The sequence below is a fragment of the Schistocerca americana genome, chromosome 11 (assembly GCF_021461395.2).
Source record: "Schistocerca americana isolate TAMUIC-IGC-003095 chromosome 11, iqSchAmer2.1, whole genome shotgun sequence".
Taxonomy (NCBI): domain Eukaryota; kingdom Metazoa; phylum Arthropoda; class Insecta; order Orthoptera; family Acrididae; genus Schistocerca; species Schistocerca americana.
Genome location: NC_060129.1, coordinates 176,224,328 through 176,236,630, shown reverse-complemented (window position 1 = coordinate 176,236,630; position 12,303 = coordinate 176,224,328). Strand labels below are relative to the sequence as shown.

Sequence of the window (12,303 nt, the reverse complement as noted above, 5' to 3'; positions counted from 1 at the left end):
GGTGTCTCGCGAAAGACCATTGCTCACATATTCATACAAATCTGCACGCCAGCAGTGGTCCTAACAACACAGTAACTGGAAAAAATGCGTGTGAAATCTTACGGGACCTAACTGGTAAGGTCATCAGTCCCTAAGCTTACACACTACTTAACCTAAATTATCCTAAGGACAAACACACACACACCCATGCCCGAGGGAGGACTCGAACCTCCGTTGGGACCAGCCGCACAGTCCATGACTGCAGCGCCTCATACCGCTCGGCTAATCCTGTGCGGCCAGGAACTGGACAGTGGCTGTTTTACGTGGGGGGAGGGAAGGGGGGTCGGAGGAGTGTTTAGTGTGGACTACAGAGTCGGACATTTCGCCTCTATGTTCCAAATGATGCTATGCGTCGAGTGCAGCGGTGGCCGAGTGAGGTGTTTTAACGTGAAGTTCAACCTGGAATTTGGTCTATGACTCTTGGGCTCTCTGCAGGAGAGCTTCTGTAAAGTTTGGAAGATAGGAGGCGATGTACTGGCAGAAAGTAAAGCTATGAGGACGGGGCGCGAGTCGTGTTTGGGTAGCTCAGATGGCAGAGGACTTGCACGCGAAAGACAAAGCTCCCGAGTTCGAGTCTCTGTCCGGCACACAGTTTTAATCTGGCAGAAAGTTTCATATCAGCGCGCACTCCGTTGCAGAGTGAAAAGCTCATTCTGGAAACATCCCCCAGGCTGTGGCTAAGCTATGACTCCGTAAATATCCTTTCTTCCAGGAGTGCTAGTTCTGCAAGGTTCGCAGGAAAGCTTCTGTAAAGTTTGGAAGGTAGGAGACGAGGTACTGGCAGAAGTAAAGCTGTGAGTACCGGGCGTGAGTCGTGCTTCGGTAGCTCAGTTGGTAGAGCACTTGCCCGCGAAAGGCAAAGGTCCCGAGTTCGAGTCTCGGTCCGGCACACAGTTTTAATCTGCCAGGAAGTTTCATATCAGCGCACACTCCGCTGCAGAGTGAAAATCTCATTCTGGAAACATCCCCCAGGCTGTGGCTAAGCCATGTCTCCGCATTATCCTTTCTTTCAGGAGTGCTAGTTCTGCTAGGTTCGCAGGAGAGCTTCTGTAAAGTTTGTAAGGTAGGAGACGAGGTACTGGCAGAAGTAAAGCTGTGAGGACGGGGCGTGAGTCGTGCTTGGGTAGCTCAGTTGGTAGAGCACTTGCGTGCGAAAGGCAAAGGTCCCGAGTTCGAGTCTCGGTCCGGCACACAGTTTTAATCTGCCAGGAAGTTTCAGTCTCGGGCTTGCGTTTCATCTCAAACTTCACTGAGTCCATTCATTCAGGTTACCATGCAGATCAATGGTTCCCAACTTTTCTGAGACCATTACCCCGATTTAAATCAGGTATGAGCTAGTAACCCCCGCTCACTTCGACCCCCCCCCCCCCCCCCCGCCCTCCTCCTCACCTTACTAAACTTTGGAACGAAAAAGAATTTTCTCAGAATCTGGTATTTACTTCGTATGTTTTATTAAACCCCGAACTAATGAGGCTATGAGACAATTGGTAGTGCTTATTTCTAAAAACTGGGTGGTTATAATTAAACTTTCCCTATTTAACACGTTGCAACACGGAAACTAATTACCGCAGGAGGAACCAAACTTGGTAGCATTAATGTCAAGGACACGGGGAAGAGAAATAATGCAGAGTCAATTCAGTTGAAACACTTTTAGTGTGCTGCTACGGTACTTCATACCGTTACGTACCAGTACCATTACTGCTACGAAAGACGTTCAATATGGCGCCCATCAGTGTCCAGAAGCGTCTGAAAGCGCAGGATTGTATTCTGCACAGCTCAGCGAATCATGCCCGTAGGTATGCTGGCTATCTCTCTTGATATGTTGTGCTTCAGATCAGTACATGTGTCGATGGTCCCCTGGTAAACCCTGTCCTTCAGGTAACCCCAGAACCAGAAACCACAGGGAGTGAGATGAGGTGATCATGCCGGCCTAGCTTGTGGAAACGATCGGCTGTAATTCGATCGTTTCCAAATGTGGTTCGGAGAAGCAGGTGTACTTCACGAGAGATGTGCGGTGGCGCCCCATCTTGCACCAAAACTGTTGAGTTCAATGCGGCTCTCTCCTGCAAGGCAGGTATGACATGTTGGCGAAGCGTATCGCAGTAACGCTGGCCAGTCAGTCACACTGCACGTCTGTGGTCTTTGAGCGCCAAGATGCTCAGAAATCAAAGGACCAATGAAGAACGTAGCCCCGAGAAGTTACACCATACGGTGATCTTAACGAACAGAACGGAATACCAGAACCTTTTTGCTAACTATACTACTGGTCAGCAGATGATAAACGGGTATTCATTGGACAAATAAATTATACTAGAACTGACATTACATTTTCACGCAATTTGGATGCATACATACTGAGAAATCAGCACCCAGAACAACCACCTCTGGCCGTAATAACGGCCTCGATACGCCTGGGCATTGAGTCAAACAGAGCTCGGATGGCGTGTACAGGTACAGCTGCCCATGCAGCTTCAACACGGTACCACAGTTCATCGAGAGTAGTGACTGGCGCATTGTGACGAGCCAGTTGCTCGGTCACCATTGACCACACGTTTTCAATTGGTGAGAGATCTGGAGGCCGGCCGAGGTGGCCGTGCGGTTAAAGGCGCTGCAGTCTGGAACCGCAAGACCGCTACGGTCGCAGGTTCGAATCCTGCCTCGGGCATGGATGTTTGTGATGTCCTTAGGTTAGTTAGGTTTAACTAGTTCTAAGTTCTAGGGGACTAATGACCTCAGCAGTTGAGTCCCATAGTGCTCAGAGCCATTTGAACCATTTGAACCAGAGATCTGGAGAATGTGCTGGCCAGGGCAGCAGTCGAACATTTTCTGTATCCAGAAAGGCCCGTACAGGACCTGCAACATGCGGTTGTGCATTATCCTGCTGAAATGTAGGGTTTCGCAGGAATCGAATGAAGGGTAGAGCCACGGGTCGTAACACATCTGAAATGTAGCGTCCACTGTTCAAAGTGCCGTCAATGCGAACAAGAGGTGACCGAGACGTGTGACCAGTGGCACCCCATACCGTCACGCCGGGTGATACGCCAGTATGGCGATGATGAATACGCGCTTCCAATGTGCTTCACCGCGATGTCGCCAAACACGGATGCGACCGTCGTTACGCTGTAAACAGAACCTGGATTTGTGGTTCTTGAGTTTCTCCCGGCGTATTTGATAATCAAAATATCCACGGGTATGCTGCCGGTCTATAGTGTCCAACGGGCACAATATTTCGGCGATCAAACATGTCGCCATCATCAGGTGAACTGACGGACTGAGCTCCTGTGAACGTGCCGGCACGGAGATCCGTACGCTATGGCTGCTCAGCGGGAACTGGGTTCGGTCGCGGCGGCGGCCGATTTAAATACCCTCCGCCGTCCGCGCCCAGCGCCACGGTCGCGCGGTGGAACAGATTGCGACGGCGTCTGAGATGACGTCGGTGTGATGGCTCTGTCCGCCGTGGTCGTCACAACTATACGTCTGCTCGATTTACTCTTGATTAACCCGATCGCTGGTTCCCAAGCCTTGCTAAGATGATGGCGACATGTTTGATCGCCGAAATATTGTGCCCGTTGGACACTATAGACCGGCAGCATACCCGTGGATATTTTGAGAACCTGGATTCGTCAAAAATGACGTTTTGCCATTCGTCCACCCAGGTTCGTCGTCGAGTACACCATCGCAGGCGCTCCTGTCAGTGCTACAGCATCAAGTGTAACCGCAGCCATGGTCTCCGAGCTGATAGTCATTGCTGCTGCAAACGTCGTCGAACTGTTCGTGCAGATCGTTGTTGTCTTGCAAACGTCCCCATCTGTTGACTCAGGGGTCGAGACGAGGCTGCACGATCCATTACAGCCGTGCGGATAAGATGCCTGTCATCTCGACTGCTAGTGATACGTGGCCGTTGGGATCCAGCACGGCGTTCCGTATTACCCTCCTGAACCAACAGATTCCATATTCTGCTAACAGTGATTGCATCTCGACCAACGCGAGCAGCGATGTCGCGATACGATAAACCGCAATCGCGATAAGCTACGATCCGACCTTTATCAAAGTCGGAAACGTGATGGTACGCATTTCTCCTCCTTACACGAGGCATCACAACAACGTTTCACCAGGCAACGTCGGTCAACTGCTGTTTGTGTACGAGAAATCGGTTGGAAACTTTCGTCATGTCAGCACGTGGTAGGTGTCGCTACCCTCGCCAACCCTGTGTGAATGCTCTGAAAAGCTAATCATTTGCATATCACAGCATCTTCTTCCTGTCGGTTAAATTTCGCGTCTGTAGCAGGTCATATTCGTGGTGTAGCAATTTTAATGGCCACTAGTGTATTTGGGATCGTCATTCATGGACGCATCGGTGAGCTGGGGTGTGCCGGGTCTGAGAAGAAATTGAGCTGCAGGTGTGATCTTTCCACGATTCCCCTACGCTAACAGAAACAGTCTCTGACTGTGTCCAGCGGTCCCATTACACTCCGACGGTGACGCCCATTGCGATGACGACTGCCTCTTAGTAGCCGCCGGCTTCGATAAGGCGATCCCAGCGGACAAGATGGCCCTTCTTAGTTCAGATTATCCGCATAATTTTTGTCGTATCGCTTCCTTGTTTTTGTTGCTTCTTATATAAAAAAAAATAATAATGTGATGGTGCGCTTAAGTGGTAGAAGGAGAGGAGAAACAAAATTAAGCTTGGTAGGCAGCCCAGGTTAGATTTCCGGGCTATGTATTTTATTGTTCCGTTTCCATATACAAGAGGTAGGAGAAAGGCAGTAATCGTTTTTGCCATAAAGCAGACAAAAGTTCTCCCTTTTTTTCAATTAAAAAATGACAAAAAGCGGTAAAGCGACTGCTCGCGAGTCGTGGTCCAGAATAAATTTTAATTGTCCTCATTCCATCATACAGATGTCCATATTCGCAGTTGCGAATAGATTTCATGTATTTCGTATCCGGTTTAGTCGCCACAGCACTTGTTCCTTGGGACATGGACGCATGTCCAAACATTGTACAGTAATTCGTGAAATCACAGACACTGCAGTATGGTAATACTGCATTTACCATACAATGTCCCAAGACAAGACGTTATATTAGCACTGATCGTCACTCGTCGTAAGCATCTAGAAAAAATTACATAGAACAATCTTCATCATATTATAGCTCATCTGGGCTTTTTGTTGTTAAATGAACCACTTTGTGGAGATATAACGCTGACATTTTTTATTTCGACGATTTCTCATAGAGCGTTTTGATTACAAGAAAATTTGTTCACAAAAATGCGTCATACAGTTCTCGCGCACAGGAGAGACATTTTCGTAGTACTTTTACAAAACAAGAGACATTCTATATGCTCAGTACAGCTGCTTATACATCGCAGCCTGACTCATCCACAGAGAGTTAACGAGATGTCAAGTGAGTGCTTCGGCGTGCATTTCGATGCATACAGGGTCGTCGTAGACGGTCTGAATGGCTCGAGTGTTACAGAGAAATAATTGTTAGGAACAAAGTTTGACGTGTTGCGCCGTTTCCGATTTTTCCAGCACTTCGCGAATCTGGTCGGCGAGCGCGCAAATTGAAGCGGTCTGCGGGAGACAGTGCGGCCAAACTTGTTCTTCGCTTTGTTTCCTCAAACCGAATAGACGCAGATTTTTCTCGCACAGATTAAATTTATCGACTCCGAAAAAGGCACATTTTTGGCTGGTAACGAGCATTTGTGCAGGTGGTAACTCACGAACCCACAGATGTCTGTTCAAATGGTTCAAATTGCTCTGAGCACTATGGGACTTAACATCTGAGGTAATCAGTCCCATAGAACTTAGAACTACTTAAACCTAACTAACCTAAGGGCATCACACACATCCATGCCCGAGGCAGGATCGAACCCGCGACCTTAGCGGTCGCGCGGTTCTGGACTGAAAGCGCCTAGAACCGCTCGGCCACAGCGGCCGGCACAGATGTCTGTGCTTTGCCGCATTTTAGCATGTGCAAATGCTTCAATTTACCCGCGAAATTACCTGATTGGCTCAATTCAATGTTAAATAAATGTGAAACGGCGCAACGTATCGAATTTTCTTTTCTTAGCACTTATTTTCTCTGCACAACCTACCCAACAACACCCTTACAAGCTTTTCAGGCTCTTTATGACCACACTGTATATAAAACATGAAATTAGTTCCGATTTTTGGAACAGAGACAAACTTAAGTGAAATTATACTTTTTATGACTGCAAAATTCTCAGAAATATGATGGGAACAAAAGGTACTTACGTACACTAGGGGCCATTACATATGGTACACCACGAAGATGACGTGCTACAGACGCGAAATTTAACCGACAGGAAGAAGATGCTGCGATATACAAATGTTTAGCTTTTCAGAGCATAATCACAAGGTTGCCGCCGGTGGCGACACCTACAAATTGCTGACATGAGGAAAGTTTCCAACCGATTTCTAATACACCAACAGCAGTTGACCGGCATTGCCTGGTGAAACGTTGATGTGCTGCCTCGTGTAAGGAGGAGAAATGCGTACCATCTCGTTTCCGACTTTGATAAAGGTCGGATTGTAGCCTATCGCGATTGCGGTTTATTGTATCGCGACATTGCTGCTCGCGTTAGTCGAGATCCGATGACTGTTAGCAGAATATGGAATCGGTGGGTTCAGGAGGGTAATACGGAACGCCGTGTTGGATCCCAACGGCCTCGTATGACTAGCAGTCGAGATGACAGGCATCTTAACCGCATGGCTGTAACGCATTCAGCCATGTCTCGATCCCTGAGTCAACAGATGGGGACGTTTGCGAGACAACAACCATCTGCACGAACAGTTCGACGACGTTTGCAGCAGCACGGACTATCAGTTCGGAGACCTTGACGCTGCATCACAGACAGGAGCCCCTGCGATAGTGTACTCGACGACGAACCTGGGTGCACGAATGGCAAACTGTCATGTTTTCGGAAGAATCCAGGCTCAGATTACAGCATCATGATGCTCGCAACCGTGTTTGGCGACATCGCGGTGAACGCACATCGGAAGCGTGTATTCGTCATCGCCATACTGGCGTATCACCCGGCGTGATGGTATAGGGTGCCATTGGTTACACGTCTAGGTCACCTCTTGTTCGCATTGACGACACTTTGAGCAGTGGACGTTACATTTCAGATGTGTTGCGACCTGTGGCTCTACCCTTCATTCGATCCCTGCGAAACCCTACATTTCAGCAGGATAATACACGACTGCATGTTGCAGGTCCTGTACGGGCGTTTCTGGATACAGAAAATGTTCGGCTACTGCCCCGGCCAGCACATTCCCAGATCTCTCACCAAATGAAAACTTCAGGTCAATGGTGGCCGAGCTACTGGCTCGTCACAATACGCCAGTCACTACTCTTGACGAACTGTGGTATCGTGTTGAAGCTGCATGGGCAGCTGTACCTGTACACGCCATCCGAGCTCTGTTTGACTCAATGCCCAGGCGTATCAAGGTCGTTATTACGGCCAGAGGTGGTTGTTCTGGGTACTGATTTCTCAGTATCTATGCACCCAAATAGCGTGAAAATGTAATCACATGTCAGTTCTAGTATAATATATTTGTCCAATGAATACCCGTTTATCATCTGCAGTTCTTCTTGGTGTAGCAATTTTAATGGCCAGTAGTATAGTTAAGGCTCACCGGCCATTTGACCATCTTCTTCTGTGCAGGTGCACAAACAGAATTCTGCGGTGTCACGGGCAGTGCTGAAAAATGGTTCAAGTCATACCTCGCTAACAGGAAACAAATGATGTCAGAAGTAAGTCATCTGTCATCATCAGAATAGGAAGAAATTACATGTGGTGTCCCACAAGGATCCATGTAAGGGCCATTGCTTTTTCTTTTGTACATTAATGATCTCTCATCAGTTACACTGCCGGAAGCAGGGTTCGTTTTCTTTGCAGATGACACAAGTATTGCAATAAATAGTATGTCGAGTGTAGTTCTAGAAAGATCTGCTAATGATATTTTCATGGATATTAATAAATGGTTTAAAGCCAACTCACTGACATTAATCTTCGAAAAGACTCACTATATGCAATTCAGAACCTGTAACAGGTATCCACCCAGCATATGCATAAAGTATGAAGAAGAGCAGATAGAAGAGGTTGACAGTCTTAAATTCCTGGGATTACAACTTGATAATAAATTCAGTTGGGAGGAGCATACCACAGAACTGCAGAAACGCCTTAACAAATCTGTATTTGCAATTCGGGTGTTAGCTGACATAGGCGACATAAAAATGAAAAAGCTTGCACACTTTGCCTAATTTCATTCCATAATGTCATGTGGTATAATATTTTGGGGTAACTCTTCAAGTCAACAAAAGTTTTCAGAGTGCAAAAGCGTGTAACACGTATTATTTGTGGAGTAAATTCACGGACGTCCTGTAGAAAACTCTTCAAAGAACTGGGTACACTAACCACTGCCTCTCAGTATTTTTACTCCTTAATGAAATTTGTCCTAAATAATATACCTCTTTTTCCAACAAATAGCTCTGTTCATACATACAATGCCAGGAACAAAAATGATCTGCACAACGTCTTAAAAGCACTTACTTCAGTTCAAAAAGGGGTCCACTACTCACAAGGGAACCTCCCCATCGCACCCCCCTCAGATTTAGTTATAAGTTGGCACAGTGGATAGGCCTTGAAAAACTGAACACAGATCAATCGAGAAATCACGAAGAAATTGTGTGGAACTATGAAAAAAATAAGCGAGAAATACAAACTGAGTAGTCCATGCGCAAGATAGGCAACATTAAGGGTAGTGTGAAATCAGGAGCGCTGTGGTCCCGTGGTTAGCGTGAGCAGCTGCGGAACGAGAGGTCCTTGGTTCAAGTCTTCCCTCGAGTGAAAACTGTAATTTTTCAAAAAATCAATTTCGCTCTCCTAAATTCCAGGAAATGTTCAGATTTGCTTGGACATATGCAGGATTTGGCGGTCTACACATGGAAAAATTTTAAAACGTTAAAGACATATGTTTTGACAGAGCACAGGGAAAAAATGTGCGACTGTGAAACTGTTGCATTCATTTGTTGCAGTTTATGTGACAAACTCTTATGTTTTCATCATTTTTTTGGGAGTGATTATCACATCCACAAGAAAACCTAAATCGGTCAAGGTAGGAGGATCTTTTTACCCATTGCCAAATGTACAAGTTAGGTGGGTCGACAACATATTCCTGTCATGTGACGCACATGCCGTCACCAGTGTCGTATAGAATATATCAGACGTGTTTTCCTGTGTAGGAATCGGTTGACCTATGACCTTGCGATCAAATGTTTTCGGTTCCCACTGGAGAAGCACGTCCTTTCGTCTACTAATCGCACGGTTTTGCGATGCGGTCGCAAAACACAGACACTAAACTTATTACAGTGAACAGAGACGTCAATGAACGAACGGACAGATGATAACTTTGCGAAAATAAAGAAAGTAAGCTTTTAACTCGATGGAAGACTTGAACTAAGGACCTCTCGATCCGCAGCTGCTCACGCTAACCACGGGACTACGGCGCTCCTGAGCTCACATTATGCTTGATGTTGCATATCTTGCATATGGACTACTCAGTTTGCATATTTTGCTTATTTTTTTTCATAGTTCCACACAACTTCTTCCTGTTTTCTCGATTGATCTGCGTTCAGTTTTTGAAGGCCTATCCACTGTGCCAACTTACAACCAAATCTGAGGGGGGTGCGATGGGAGGCTGCCTTGTCAGGAACACGGATCTTCAATAATTTGCCAGCAAACATAAAAAATTTGGTTACAAATAAAAATAAGTTTAAATGAGACTGAAAGACTTACTAGTGGCCTACTCCTTCTACTCCATTGACGAATTTTTTAATAGAAACTAATATATTCATACTATTAGTATTGTTATTTCAGCTTAAAATAAATATTGATATGTTCCACATCCACGAGAATCTCCCCAGCATCTATGGAACGAAAAACTAATGTAATCTAATCTGAGGAGCTCAAAGTTCGACAATGTACGATGAACGGTGCGCCCCGAAACACTTGAGCGTGCACCGGCATTGTGCTCTTTTCGGCAGAGATGGCACAAATCAACATCTATCCTAGTTTACAGAGCAGACAAGCTTCCGAACCCAATGTTCTGTGAAGATTCGTGGACGTCCAATCATTTAGCGCTTAGTGGTAGTCTCACTGTCCTTTCTCTTTCTGTAGATGCTCACGGCAGTAGCACGCGAACATTCCAACAGCTTCGCCGTTTTCGAGATAACCGTTCACAGTCCCTGCGCAATAATAATCTTTCTTTTGTTAAAGTCGCTTATCTCAATGGATTTCCCCATTTGCAGCCCATAAGAGATGGAACTGATCCCCTCATGGTACACAAAACGGGTCCGAACGCTGTTGCAGAGGCAACGGAAAAAGCATGCGAAGTTCAGCAGAACGCGAAATCCCGAAGATTGGATAAATTTACAGACGCGCAAAATTTGGCACCGACTTCAATGAGAAATGCCTTTAATAGGTTCCACAACGAAACATTGTCTCGAAATTTGGTAGAAAATCCGAAGAAATTCTGGTCGTATGTAAAGTACACAAGACGCAGTCAATACCTTCGCTGCGCAGTGCCGATGGTACTGTTACCGACGACTGTGCCGCTAAAGCGGAGTTATTGAACGCAGTTTTCCGAAATTCCTTCACCAGCGAAGACGAATGGAATATTCCAGAATTTGAAACACGAACAGCTACTAGCATAAGTAGATACCTTAGGAGTTACGAAGCGACTCAAAACGCCTGATACGGGCAAGTCTTCAGGTCCAGATTGTATACCGATTAGGTTCTTTTCAGATTACGCTGATACAATAGCTCCCTACTTAGCAATCATATACAACCGCTCGCTCACCGATAGATGTGTACCTGCAGATTGGAAAATTGCGCAGGTCGCACCAGTGTTTAAGAAGTGTAGTAGGAGTAATCCATCGAACTACAGACCTATATCATTGACGGCAGTTTGCAGTAAGGTTTTGGAGCATACACTGTATTCAAACATTATGAATCACCTCGAAATGAACGATCTATTGATACGTAATCAGCACGGTTTCAGAAAACACCGTTCTTGTGCAACGCAGCTAGCTCTTTATTCGCACGAAGTAATGGCCGCTATCGACGGGGGATCTCAAGTTGATTCCGTATTTCTAGATTTCCGGAAAGCTTTTGACACCGTTCCTCACAAGCGACTTCTAATCGAGCTGCGGGCCTATGGGGTATCGTCTCAGTTGTGCGACTGGATTCGTGATTTCCTGCCAGGAAGGTCGTAGTTCGTAGTAATAGACGGCAAATCATCGAGTAAAACTGAAGTGATATCAGGTGTTCCCCAGGGAAGCGTCCTGAGACCTCTGCTGTTCCTGATCTATATAAATGACCTGGGTGACAATCTGAGCAGTTCTCTTAGGTTGTTCGCAGATGATGCTGTAATTTACCGTCTAGTAAGGTCATCCGAAGACCAGTATCAGTTGCAAAGCGATTTAGAAAAGATTGCTGTATGGTGTGGCAGGTGGCAATTGACGCTAAATAACGATAAGTGTGAGGTGATCCACACGAGTTCCGAAAGAAATCTGTTGGAATTCGATTACTCGATAAATAGTACAATTCTCGACGCTGTCAATTCAACTAAGTACCTGGGTGTTAAAATTACGAACAACTTCAGTTGGAAAGACCACATAGATAATATTGTGGGGAAGGCGAGACAAAGGTTGCGTTTCATTGGCAGGACACTTGGAAGATGCAACAAGTCCACTAAAGAGACAGCTTACACTACACTCGTTCTTGCTCTGTTAGAATATTGCTGCGCGGTGTGGGATTGACGGAGGACATCGAAAGGGTGCAAAAAAGAGCAGCTCGTTTCGTATTATCACGTAACAGGGGAGAGAGTGTGGCAGATATGATACGCGAGTTGGGATGGAAGTGATTAAAGCAAAGACGTTTTTCGTCGCGGCGAGATCTATTTACGAAATTTCAGTCACCAACCTTCTCTTCCGAACGCGAAAATATTTTGTTGAGCCCAGCCTACAAAGGTAGGAATGATCATCAAAATAAAATAAGAGAAATCAGAGGTCGAACAGAAAGGTTTAGGTGTTCGTTTTTCCCGTGCGCTTTTCGGGGGTGGAATGGTAGGGAGATAGGATGATTGTGGTTCGATGAACCCTCTGCCAAGCACTTAAATGTGAATTGCAGAGCAATCATGTATATGTAGATGTAGGCTGATCCCATGTCGGTGTCTG

General features: G+C 46.1%; 1 protein-coding gene across 1 annotated transcript in view; it reads left to right on the top strand.

Moving 5' to 3' along the window:
* Nucleotides 1-12,303, top strand: part of LOC124553492 (protein PRRC2A-like) — a 1,723,518-nt gene that overhangs the window by 1,180,394 nt on the left and 530,821 nt on the right. The gene's annotated exons all lie outside the window — the stretch shown is intronic.